Source organism: Nylanderia fulva, unplaced genomic scaffold, assembly GCF_048542155.1.
Source record: "Nylanderia fulva isolate GAGA-0341 unplaced genomic scaffold, ASM4854215v1 Scaffold437, whole genome shotgun sequence".
Classification (NCBI taxonomy): domain Eukaryota; kingdom Metazoa; phylum Arthropoda; class Insecta; order Hymenoptera; family Formicidae; genus Nylanderia; species Nylanderia fulva.
Window position 1 is genome coordinate 55627 of NW_028190518.1, and position 13764 is coordinate 69390.

Genomic DNA, 13764 nt, shown 5'->3' on the forward strand with positions numbered 1-13764 from the left:
TAAAGTGAGGATAAAAAATTTTTTTTCTAAAATGCAACAACCCTTTTCCAAAACGCCAAAATTTACCCCAAATTTTTTTTGAGGGCGCGGGTTTTTTTTAATTTCCAAGGGTTTCCCTCAAAATAATTTACTTTTGGTTTTTTTTGGGGCCCTTATCGACGGGGGGGGGGGGGGGGTTTAAAAAGAATTATTTCCAAGGGGTTTGGGGTTTTTGTAATTTTGGGGTGACTGCAATCTGGTGAAAACCCCTATCGCTTCTATTCACAAATCATTTTTTCCTTTTTGTTTCAACAAATAATTTAAAGAATTAAAAAATAGCAAAACAATTTTGAAAAGTGAATTTAAAAATAAAAAGGAACGAAATAAACTTTTGCATAATTCTATCACACTTTTTTAAAGAATTTTTTAAAGGGCCCCCATTAAAGAAAGGGGGTATATATTTTGTTACTACAGAAATTATTTTGTGGAAAAGAACAGTTTTCCCATATGGGGTTTTATTGGGGTTTTCAAAAAAAATATGAGGGGGATGGGTAAGGTTTTTAGTATGCTTTTACCAAATCGCTATTAAAATAAAAGTATTTTTACCAAAATCTTTTCAAATTTTTAAAATTTTAAAAAAAATTTAAGGGCCAAATTAAATATTAATACGAAAAAAAAAATACATCAAAATCCTTAAAATAAAAAAAAGCAAAATAGGAAAGAAAAGAACCGGCAAAATTTTAAATTTTTTATGCACCGATTTAAACCCCCAAAATGTTTGTTGAGGGCGCTTTTTTTTTACTTTTTCCCTTCCATCCCCAAAATAAGTGACTTTGGGTTTTTTTTGGGTTGGGTTTCGACAGGTTGACTTTAAATTTTTTATTTTTCCCCCAGTTTTTTTCTTTTGGTTTGAATCTGGATAACCCGCCCCCCCCATAAAAATTTTTGGGGGAAAGAAAATCGCTTCAAAATTTACCAAATCATTTTTTTTTTCCTGTGGAACAAAATTAAAAGAATAAATAAATAAACAAAAAAATTGAAAAGTGCTTTTAAAAAAAAATAATTTTTATGGCTTTTTTCCATTTTTAAAAAAATGGAAATTTAAGTAAAAATTTTAAAAGAAAGCAATATTGTTTTTCTCAGAATTTTAAAATTTTAAGTTTTTTGGGGTAGGGGGGCAATTTTCCTCCCTTTTGGGTTCCCAAAAAATTAGTTTTCAAAAACAAATGAAAAAAAAATTATATATTTTTTTAAAAAAAAAACCCCCAAAACAAAAAAAACTGCTTTTAAATTAAATTATATTAAAAAATTAATTTTTACAAATTTCCCAATTTTAACATTTAATAAAAATAAACTTACTAATTAAAAACCCCCCTTTTTTACCTTAAAAAATAATTAAAATAAATTAAATACGCAAAAAATTAGGAAAAAAAATTGGGGGAAAAAAACTTTTAAAAATTTATCCACAAAAATTTTATTAATACTTTTTAAAAATAAAATTTTAAAAAAAATTACCTGATTTTTAAAAAACACACAGGGGGTCCCCATTAATACACTTTCTGGGGGTGGGGTTGTCCCTTTGGGGAAAAAATAAAAAAGACTAAAAAAAAAAGCAAATAATTAGGATGTGGGTTTTAAAAACTAAAAAGTAACGAAAAATCTTTTTGGGATAATTCTACACCTTTTTTAAAGGGAAATTAAAACCTAAAAAAGAAAGATGTACGTTATTTGTTTCCCACAGATTTATATGGGGGAGAAGCAGTTTCCTAAAAATTTTCGATTGATTTTTAAAAAATTGAGGGTTTCTGATATATATTTTTTTGTATGCAATAAAAAAATTTGCTAATTTTTTATATAAGGGATTTTTTACAACTCTTCTCAATTTTAAAAATTAAAAAAATTGAGACATTATATTTAAAAAGAAAAAAAATACATCCCAAAAGATACTTAAAGATAAAAATAAGGGGAAAAATAGGAAAAAAAGAATCTGCAAGTTTTTTAAAATTTTTTTTGCACAGATTTAACCCCCCACTTGTTTTTTTGTGGTTTTTGCGTTTTTAAAAACTTTCCGTTCCTCAAAAAAAAGTGAAATTTTGGGGTTTTTTTGGGGCATTATCGACCGGTTTTACAGTAATTTATTTTCTTCGTGTTTGTGGTTTGGGAATCTGGATAAATGCCCCAGTAAAATTTGAAAGCCCTATCGCTTCATATTCACAAACATTTTTTTCCTTCTTGCAAAAAAATAATTAAGACAGTAAAAAAATAGCAAAAAAATTAGAATAGTGCTTAAAATTAAAAATAAAAAAAATAATTTTTGCATAAATTTTACCCCTTTTTTTTTTAAAAAATTTTAAAGCCCCCCAAATTTAAAAAAAGATGTAGTATATTAGTTTTCACAGAAGATATTAAAATGTGGATTTGAAGCAGTTTTCCCATATTGTTCTTTGAGTTTTCAAAAAAAATGAGGTTACTGATAATTTTTTTGTAGCAATACAAAAACGGGAAATTTTAATATATAAGTAATTTTTAACCCCAAAACTTCCTCAATTTTAACAAATTTAAAAAGAATTGAAGACAATTTAAAATATTAATAAAATGACAGAAAAAAAATAATCAAAAGAAATTTAAACAAAAATAGGAAAAAATCGCATTTTGAAAATTTTCGCCCCCCCCCAGGGGTTTTTTATTAACCCTATTTAAAAATATTAATTAAAAAAAACCTGATTTTTATAAACATCACCCTTCACATTAATTTTAAATTTCTGCTGCTTGTCATCGGGGCAAAAAATAAGTAGCAGGAAAAAAAATAGCAAATAAAAATTTGGTGTCTTAAAAAATAAAAAAGTAACGAAATAATCTTTTTCTAATTCCACCCCTTTTTAAAAAAATTAATTTTTAAACCTTAAAAAAAAAAAAAAGATGTTTCGATATTAGTTATCTCAATAATATAGTGGAATTTGAAGCAGGGCCTATATTTTTTATTTATTTTTAAAAAAAAAATGAGGTTAATGATATATAATTTTTTTGTAGCAATACCAAAAACTGCTATTTAAAATATAAAGTATCTTTTAACCCAATTTTCTCAAAAAATTTAAATTTTAAAAAAAAATTTAAGGGCAAATTACTATTAATTTAAAAAAAAAAAAAAATAAAAGAAAAACTTTTCAAGGTTTTTAAAAAATAAAAAAATAAAAATAAATCGCAATTTTTTAAATTTTTTTATCCCAAAAAATTTTTTCCCCCCCCTTTTTTAAATTTGCTTTTTTGACCCAATTCCCTCAACATAAGGTTACTTCGGTTTTTTTGGGAAATCGCCGGTTTACCAAAAGTAAATTTTTTTTTTTCGTGTCCTTGTTTTTTTGTAATCTGGGATAAATCTCCAGTTTGGGGGGCAATTGCTTAAAATTTCAAAGTTTTTGGTTTTTCCTTTTTCCTTTTGGTGCAACAAATTAAGTAAGCAGAAATTTAAAACAATTTTAAAATTTGAATAAGGGTTCAAAATTAAAAGTAAAAAATCAAAAACTTTGCCTAAATTACACTTTTTTTAAAAAACTTAAAAGCCCTGGTTAAAAAAAGGGTTGGTACCCCTTTTAAATTAGGGCCCCACGGTTTAATTGGGGGGTAGAAGCGTTCCTATTTTTTGTTCCCAAATTGAGTTTTTAAAAAAATGAAATTTTGATTTTTTTTTTTAGGGTTAATCAAAAAACAACCCTGGTTTTTTTAAAAATATAAAAAAGTTTTTTTTTAAAAATTTCCTTTCCATACATCCATCAACACATCATAAACATCAAATCAAAATTAAATAAAAAAAAACGTCAATCTGACTCTGACAACCCCCAACATCAGGATAGGAGCACAACTATTCGCCGCTGTTGTAAAACGTGCGAAAGGATTTTTCCCAAATAATCATCATTGCATGTGTTTTGTCGTGTGCGCATTGTTGTTACGTGTGAATACGTTACCGATACTACTATTTTGCGGGGTCGTTGAACGGAGACGTTTTTAAAAAAATTTTTTTCATTTTTTCACTTTGCATTTAATATCCTGCTTAAAATCACGTAGAGCAGAAAAAAGACACTTTTTTTAATAATTCGAATAATCTATCGTTAATCTAGAAAAAAATCGATTGCTTCACCCGGGATTGGGATTCAAAATTTATATGACCAAATTCCGCTCGCGTTAAGATACAGGGTTTCCCGGGCTGCCCTTAACGGGTCCAGACACTACCTGTCCTTATACCGGGAAGTGCAACCCGGGGTCCCCCTCTCTACTGCAACACATGTAAAAAGTACCACACGCATACCACTGCACTACTCTGAATGAGGTGTAAACCGCCGGCAACCCCCACGGGGTACCCCTTTGGGGAATGCTAATCCCGGGCGGAAATATATTAAATAAAAAATATTAAAAAATGTTTTTAATTTAAAAATGTTTCCCTTCTTTTTTCCCTTATAAAAAAAAGAAAAAACAAATGAAAAAAAATTAAATAAAAAAAAATGAATAAAATATATTTTTTATTAAAAAAAAAAATGTTTCCCCCCCTCCCCTTTCCCCAATCCCTCGCCCAACATCTTCTCTCGAAAAACCAGGCTTGGATCTCTTTTTTCCCGGTTCCCCACCGTCGCATCTCTCGCCGCCGATCCAGGTTTGGATTCTCCCCCCCTTTCGGCCCTCTCTCGCCCCGTATCCAGGCGGGATCTCTCTCGCCGCACCCCAGCCGCCGACTCTCCCCCAAATCCGGCTTGGATTCTCTCTTTCCCTCCCCCCCTTCAGCCGACTCTCGCCCCACATCCGGGATCTCCCCCCGCCGCCGCCGTACCCTCTCTCCTCGCCCGGGGGGAGACCCCGTTCCCCGCCGCGCTTGATCCGGGTTGGGGATCCTCCCTTTTGCTCTGATCGCGCAAAATCCAGGCTTGGATCTCCCTCCTGATGTGTGCATCCTCTTACTCTGCGTCCCTGTATGAAAAATTATCTTTTTTTTTTCGCAAATGCTTGGGGCCTTGCCCAAAAATTTTTTAATCCGCAAATTTAAAACGGGTGGCGCGCAAAAAATTACACCATGATTAATAATATTTATTGTCTTAATTTAAAAAATTTTTAGGGGGGTTTTTTTCTAAAAACCCCAAAGCCACCACCGCTCGAAATTTGGGTGCATGTTAAGGGGCTTGCTACGGTATCGTTTTTCACTTCTCTCGCTTCGTTACAGGGATGAATATTGAAAATTATTATTTGATTCAAACCTTTTTCGACGAGCCTGAAAATCGACGTACATTTTTTTCATACATGAATCGACTCGAACTATGTCCCCGGGATTCCCCATCATCATGCGCACTCCGCTTGAGACTATGAGCTTGGTGCCGTTTATCTTGTGAAATCGCACTGTTAGCGGCCCGACACTTATGCAATTATACACATCGTTGTTGGAGGAGGAGTCATTATTCAGGTAATTGTGAATAGCCTGGCGTTGCTCGTAGAGTCCTTTCCACGTTTCGAGAGATAGTAATAGCTGTTTTCCACGATGATCTCCTATGGCGATCTCCACGTAACTCGGCGGATCCACTCTGATGCCGATTTCGAGGAATTTGAATTCCGTTGCCGTCAATGCGTATCGTCTTCCAAGTATACGAACCGCACGAGGCTCCAGCGAAACGCTGTAAAAAAATTCGGAAAAAAAAATTAAAACTAAATTAGGAAAAAAGAAATTATAACTCATAAAAAAAATATAGAATATAGAAAAAATATAAAATAAAATTAAAAATATAAAATAAAATTAAAAATATAAAAAATACAAAAAAAGTTATACTTACTCGTCGCATTTCTTCTCGCACGTTTCTTCATGTCTCGGCATGTAGTAATTCATGCTGCTGCTGCTGCTTCTTTGAACCGAGGGTATTAAAAAGTGAACCGTCAGTTAGAACGGTCGACAAAAGACTGCTTGTATAATAAGGTACTAATAATCGAGTAACGGTCATTTTTAAAATATTAGGAGAAGGGGATTCTTAGAAATATATCTGGAGGGAAAGAACAAAGAGAAATATTTAAAATATTAGGAGAGGGAGATTCTTAGAAATATATCTGGAGGGAAAGACAAATTATTAAAAGTAGTGGGGGTAAAAGAAATTCTTAGAAATACGATTGCGTGAGAAATTTTTAAAAGTAGTGGGGGTAAAAGGAATTCTTAAAAATACGATTGCGTGAGAAATATTTAAAATATTAGGAGAAAGGAATTCTTAGAAATATCTGGTTAGGAAAAATAATAAAGAGAATAGTATGTAAATAATATGTTTATTCAAAAAACGGATGATCGTCGCGATTAGCCGACCACCAATTGAATAATTTAAATACATTTTGTAACGCGCAATTTTTTACATGTTTATTACATCGTAGAGTATATGTGGGATCTAATTTATTTAATGCAGGCACATCTTCATATATGGCATCCAAGGTCTCAATCATGAAACCGCTGCACGCATCGTCCACTATTTCGGCAAGCCACTCTCGCTTTTCAAGTCCTTTTACATACACGAGAGAGGACTCTTCTTCTTCCTCCTCGTCTTGATCATTTATGCCATTGATAGCTGCCGTGATCAAGCGCTGAGCCATGCAGTATGGAACATTTCCATCCTCCCATTGCAAGCTGTGATGATGCTGAGTTATCCATGAGGCCTGGCGCCTTTCCGACTTTATAAGCACGCTCCACGGCACAGGGCATGCGAAGAAATAGTGTGACATGATATATCCTCTTCTCAGGATTGCCGCTTCCTTCACGATAAATCGCTTGTTTAGGATAAATCCTTGCAGGTCGACAAACGTTGGTGCGGACATGATCTCTTCGATGTGAGTCAGTCGAGAGGTATTACTTCACTAACATCAGACATCTCGCATCATCATGATTATGTATCCTCCTCCCCCTCCCTCACACGCGTAGTTGTGTAAACATTTTTTAGGTGATTTTGCGCACAACGTTGGTCAACGGGTTGTACTGGATCACGCGATCGTGCATGATGAGGCAGTACGCAGTGGTATTATTAGGTATATTCTCCACTCAAATTCCAATCTCACATCCACCGTTGCGCTCTTGACCGATTCGTTTTGTCGAGAACAATCGATAATCACAAACGGACCGTTTTGTAAAAACCGTGTGATGGTGAGGCTCGGCTCGAGATACTCGTATCCGTAATAATTTTTGCAGAAACGCGCATACGTGTCATACAGAATCGACCATCTGTTTCTATCGAAATCCAGATTCATATCGTCGTACGGATAACATTCCGAGTTCAGATAGAGTTTCACGTTGGTTAATTTACAGTTGTCGAATCGACTCGTATCCTCGGACATGACATTTTTACGCCCTGTCTGCAGAGCAAAAATTACATATCGCGGCTTCTCCAGTTGAGTCGCGGTCTTAATGGCCCACGAATGCTTGGTCGTACGCTGCAATAGCGGAAATTCGTATAGATCCCACGAGCGGAAACCCATGCTGAGGTAACGTCCGCTTTCCAGAGCGCGCAGCATCGACAGCTTCTTAATCTCACTCAACAACACGTGTGGCATTCGCCATTGTATCTTGAATATGTTGATCACAGGCTCCAGTGCAGAATTTCCATACAGACAATTATTGTCGTTGCGCGCTCGTATTAGGATCAACTCATGACGCGCATTAATAACCACGCGTTTGTAATCCTCGCAAAATCCCAGCAACATGTGCAGCGGTACGCAAAAATTAAAGTATCCATTCACAGTAGTCGGGCTATCCCAGCCTGCATTTCGCATAATCACGCTTCTATCGGATGACATTGTCACATAGTTTTTCAGCAGACTTGTTATTCCCACATTCCTGTTGCGATCAATCTCCACACCATCGAGCTCGTAGCGAATTTCGTCAAACATGAATGCGACGCAATTATTTCCCAGCATCACATTGGATCCCTCAACTGGATGAGTTATCCGCAGTTCACCCTCGATGTAGAGGAAACTCTCATACGGCAACGTATATAAATCCTGTTGTTGTATGGGTATTCTTATCTCGTCGCTGTATCCAAATGTTGTGTTGGCAAACGGGTTGTATGTGTGAGTCTCAATCTTGACGATGCGATCGTCAAAGACTGGCTCTTCCTCGATGTTGAGAATCTCAGTCATTGTTCAGATGGCGCGCACCGCAAATCCCAAAGATTGTAAAAACGCAACGTTTGACGAGGTGAGTCTCTTCTTCGCGGTTGATTTGATATTAGCGAATGATGTTGTTGCTGGCCTGATTGTGTTCTTCGTGTCTTTATTCAACACGAGCATCCCGTTGCACGAGGGTGGCCCGCCGTCGTACGTGCAATCTAATTGTTATCTCTTTACCTCGAAAATCGAGCAATCGTCCCTCCTGGTCAGTAACGCGTAACACTAAATCAGTAATGCTCCGTACGAAGACCGGCAGGTAAATGATCTGCGCCGGCGTTTCCGATATCTTATATCCTGGTGGTACCCTCGGTGAAAATTCATGTATCGTGTGAACGAGTTTATCGTTGCAGTATGCACCCGCGGTCACGTTACACTCTATGCGGATAATGTTCACGTTGATAATATTAATCGCCATGTTCGATTTGTGCCATTTTCGCGGTTGCAGTATACGATTCGAGAATCCCAGCAGCGATCCAATGTTGTTGGGCATGCTAAAGTTTACTCTGTAGGCACACTTGATCTCGCTTCTCATCGTATTGTAATTAGCGCGGAGCACGATTGGGTAATCTTCATCGTCGACACCTTTATCGCTAACAGCATTATGTTTTCGGGAAAGTGCGCGTTTCAAAAATTCATGTATCGCTTGCAGCTCGTACGATCCCTCGGGAATCGTAATTTCCGCAATCGTCTTTGCCGTAGTAAAATTTATTATTCGAGGAATTCACATTCGATATAGTGTGATAAGTTTCAAAATCCGTCAGACCGAGCTCGTAGTCCGCGTCGCTCAAATCTATGGGCGGAAAGTAGGTCGCCGCGAGGACGCTACTCTTCCCAGTCAATGTTAGTGTTAGCGACATGTTGACAAAACTGAGTGAAATAGCGCAATGTCAGTCTTTAAATTCGCTGCAAGTTGAACTAAAGTTCAATCTCTCGGAGAAACTGCAAGCACAATTGTCCACAGATACTCTGATCATACGTTTGAAAAGAGGTGTAATTGTATTCAAATTTCGGCACGTTTAAATATCGCACCAATTCCTCGGGTGGTCGAAGATTGCCAAAACTGTCGAAATAGATTGCGCGATTTCCCCTTTTTGCATACGCCACCCAATGAGTGCCAGGACCGTCTGTGCTGTCCAGATTGACGATACCGCTCTCATTTTCTTGCGCGCCATTTATCGGTAAATTATTGCGCATAAATACACCTTTAAAATATGGAATGTGCATACGTTTTGCAAGTTGTAGCAATTGCACATTTGTAGTTACACCTTGCGGCATTTTTAACGTTTTTTTGACGTTTTTTTTTTCCTCGCTCCTCGTCCATATTTGTAAGGGGCGAGATACAGTCCGCGGCCTTCCATGGCGCGATTGTGGCGTAGTATCTCTTGCAACTGACGTTGCGCGGCTTTATTGTCGTTTACCGCTTTTGCTACGCCAGCCGCTCCGCCGACCAGGGATCCGAGCGCGCCCAGCATTGGTAAAATCGGCAAAAATCCGCCTCGTTTTGCTGCCGAAAGTATCCTCCTCTTCTTCGTCTTCCTCTTTTTCGTTTTCAATGCCCATGCCGAGCTTCGTCTTGGCCTTCATCGCTGTCCAGACAACTGCGGCCGCGGCTCTCTCACCGAGACTCGAGTTTTTCGCGACAATGCGAGTTTTCGCTTTCTCGGCGAGTACCTTATCCGCCGCGTGTCTCTCGGCGAGTTCGCTGCTCCGAGAGTACGCTATATCGTGTTCACGACACGCCGCGTCCAATAGGGTTGACGCCTTGATCACCTCTAGCCAATCGCTTTTCCAAACGAGTTCCCGGGCCGCAAAATTGATAGCCGGAGATATGAAGCTCGACCGGAAGTGCGTTTATCGCACGATTTAATAGACCTGTGCCTATTTTCGTTGACATCCGCCGCAATCTTTAGACGATACTGAGCAAAGCGCGAGTCCGCGCAGCTATAAATAGGCGGACGTTGGAGGTCAAATCGGGAGTGAGAAAATGAAATTCGTGCGACAACCTCTGACGATACGAGTGATGAATTACGACGACAGAGTACGCTGCAGCGTGAACAAAGGTGTGCGCAAACACGGTACGATGCTACCGACAACTATACGCGCGATCGTTTGCGGCCCCTCGAATTGTGGTAAAACCAACGTGTTGATAAGCCTGCTGGAAAGTCCGCACGGTGTGCGTTTCGAGAACGTGTACGTGTACTCGAAATCGCTGCAACAGCCGAAATATCGCTATTTGGAAGATTTATTGACATCGATTGACGAAATCGGCTACTTTACATTCTCAAATAACAGTGACGTCATTCCACCGAGCGAGGCATGTCCAAATTCAATTTTTGTCTTTGATGACGTGGCATGCGACAAGCAAGATACGATAAGAGAGTACTTCTCAATGGGGCGCCACTCGAACATCGACTGCTTCTATCTCTGTCAGACATACGCGAGAATACCGAAACATCTTATACGCGACAACGCGAACCTGCTAATCCTATTTAAACAGGACGCCACCAATTTGAAGCACGTGTACAACGATCACGTGAATACCGACATGTCGTATGAGGATTTCGGGGAGTTATGTCGTACATGTTGGCAACAAAAGTATGGATTTCTAGTGATAGACAAGGACAGCTCGCTTACGAACGGGCGATACAGAAAAGGATTTAACGAGTTCGCGATACCGCGGAGCCATTAGTCGTCGACAGCACTCTCTAGAGTTTAGGATGGCTGATAATATTCGCGAGCGTGAAAAGGTTGCCATGGAGATTGCGAAGACGGCCGAATCGATCCGCAAGAAACACCGCGCTCTGAAGACCGGAAAGATCGATGATGATATCGCCGTCAAGACTCACTTTAAACTTATTATCGAGCCGCTACAAAAGATTGTCGACAACGCGACGATTTCGGTGAAAAACGAGCCTAACACCGACGACGACGACGACGACGGTGTGAAGATCGAGACACGGTATGAGGGGGAGACACCGAAAAAGAGAAAACATAAAATTATCAAGCGATATAAAGAGGAGGAATTGAAAAAGAGAAAATATGATATTTCGAAGCCATTGGACGCTTCACTGCCGACAACATCTACACCGATAAGCGCACAACCTGTGATACCCAAAGTGCTCGTAGACGAAAATGTTTTGGGAACCACGCGTAACCCGCCTGAAATATCCCTTCGACACTGGTTAAGATCGTCGGAAGGTCGACAAATGATGCGAAAAGATTGGGGGCCATTAGGACAAAAGTACATGGACGCTCTCCTTGGTGCTGATGAGAAGAAAGAAATTGATAATGTATACGGAGTCTACTTTGGCGAGAATGAAATGCGGCTCGGCAGCAAGCGATTTGCGATTGACAAAGATGACAATATAATCATAGGCGACACGCGGTACATTGGAACGCCCGGATTGTACGAGTTGATCTTCAAGAAAAGACCCGATTACCAGGAGGACGATTTGCAAAAATACAAGCACATATTTTTGGCGACAAACGTGCATAAACGCAATTTTGATGCGCAAGGTACGTGTGAAGGGTAGCAAGGGGGACAAGTACAAATATATAATCGCACCGTTGACGCGGGTGGAGAGCCCAAAATCTGGCACTGGAATGCCTCGCGCTATGACGCTAACCGACAATAAGATTGATTACGTGCACTGGGACGACCCCAACGAGCTAGTGGATCGCCTACGATTGCTCGACGCTTCGCGCCAAGCTGGCAACAACGCGCATGACAACGAGATCCTGTCGATCATCGAGGAACTACGGGAAGCGGGCATTATTATAAATTAAACAAGGGTTCCGACAATCTATTCAGTCCATCGCGTGACACTCTACAAAGCAGTGCAAAAAATGTCTATCAATAAATTTGGATTATTCGAGAGGAGAATTGATACAACCGGCGATCATTGGCACACATTGATGAGAAGATGTGTGCGTAAAAACGCTCTATGTCGCGTCGCTACAGATTATGACGCGAGATCGCGCAAGATTCGCCGTGTAGCGCAACCTGAGGCGGATACCGATGCCGTCAACAAATTGTACCTGGAAGAGTGCTTTAAAACATTGATGGTCCAACAGAAAGAGTTAAATGAGAAGATGGCTACGTTAGAGAAGGATGTACGAGCGTTGGAGACTGCGATAAAAGAACTTTTGCGTGCACCAAACACTACCTCAGACATCTAATGAGCGGTTGGCTCGGAAACGTCCATCAAACAAACGTCTAGAAGAAGTGGTTACGATCGACGTGCTACTAAACAACAATGAGTGGCAACAATGAACGACCCGGAAGCAGCAGCTGTGAACGACCCGGAAGCAGCAGTGAACGACCTGGAAACGGTGGTGAACGCGACCGCTACGATCGAGGTTACGATCATGTCAAACAGGGTTGCGAACGAGGCTACGAACAAGTCCTTAAAGGTTACATACAAGGCTATCACCAACTCAGTAAGGGTTGCGAACAGGTCAGGGACGGTTACGATCGATTCAAAAGCGGCTGCGAACGGATCAGAAACGACTGCGAAAAAGGCTGCAAACGAGTCAAAGACGATTTTCGAATGAGCCAAGGACGGGAGTGAACTACGCTATAACGACTACCTAACCCGAAAGAACCCCGAAACAACGTGAACGAACCCCGAAACAACCCCGAAACAACGTGAACGAACCCCGAAACAACGTGAACGAACGTGAACGAACCCCGAAAGAACCCCGAAAAAACGTGAACGGACCCCGAAACAACGTGAACGAACGTGAACAACCCCGAACAACCCGAAACAACGTGAACGAACGTGAACAAACCCCGAAACAACCCCGAAACAACGTGAACGAACGAGAATGAATAGTGAAAATAACAACAAGCAACATAGTTTGGAGAGAAGGCAGTTGGTAAACGAGTTGCACGCGTCAGCGAGAAAAAATTTCTTTTGAAGACACGTCATAGTGCGAAGATACGATGATCTGTGGCAAGCCGACATTGTCGAGATGCGTTCGTACTCCCGTTTCAACAGAGGTTACCACTACATACTCACCGTCATCGATGTGTTGAGCAAGTATGCGTGGGCTGTACCACTCAAGAGTAAAGGAGGAAGCGAGACAGCTGACGCAATCGCTGAGATAATTCGAGACAGCAAGAGATGTCCGAAAAACATGCAAACCGATAACGGGAAGGAATTTTACAACGCCGATGTGCAACGACTTATGCGAAAACATGACATTAATCACTATTCGACATATTCGGTATTGAAGGCATCGGTCGTCGAGCGATTCAATCGCACGCTAAAGAACGACATGTGGAAGATGTTTACGCTGAATGGCACTTACAAGTGGTTCGACATACTGCCACGCCTCGTATCAGATTACAACGGACGCGAAGCATCAAACGATTGGTATGCGACCCGCCGACGTTACCCCCGCGATCGCCGAAAGACTCTTGGCTACCGTGTACAATCGTGTAAAAATCGCGGGCCCGGCAAAGTTCAAAGTAGGTGATCAGGTACGCGTCAGCAAGTACAAACAACTTTTCGAGAAGGGTTACACGCCAAATTGGACAACCGAGATGTTTAAGATTGTTAAAGTGCAGCATACTAATCCCGTAACATATCTACTCGAGGATTATCGCAAGAC

General features: G+C 39.8%; 1 pseudogene; it reads left to right on the forward strand.

Moving 5' to 3' along the window:
• The first annotated feature begins 10865 nt into the window (after nucleotides 1-10865).
• On the forward strand, nucleotides 10866-11934 carry LOC146721648 (uncharacterized; annotated as a pseudogene).
• The last annotated feature ends 1830 nt before the right edge of the window (nucleotides 11935-13764 follow it).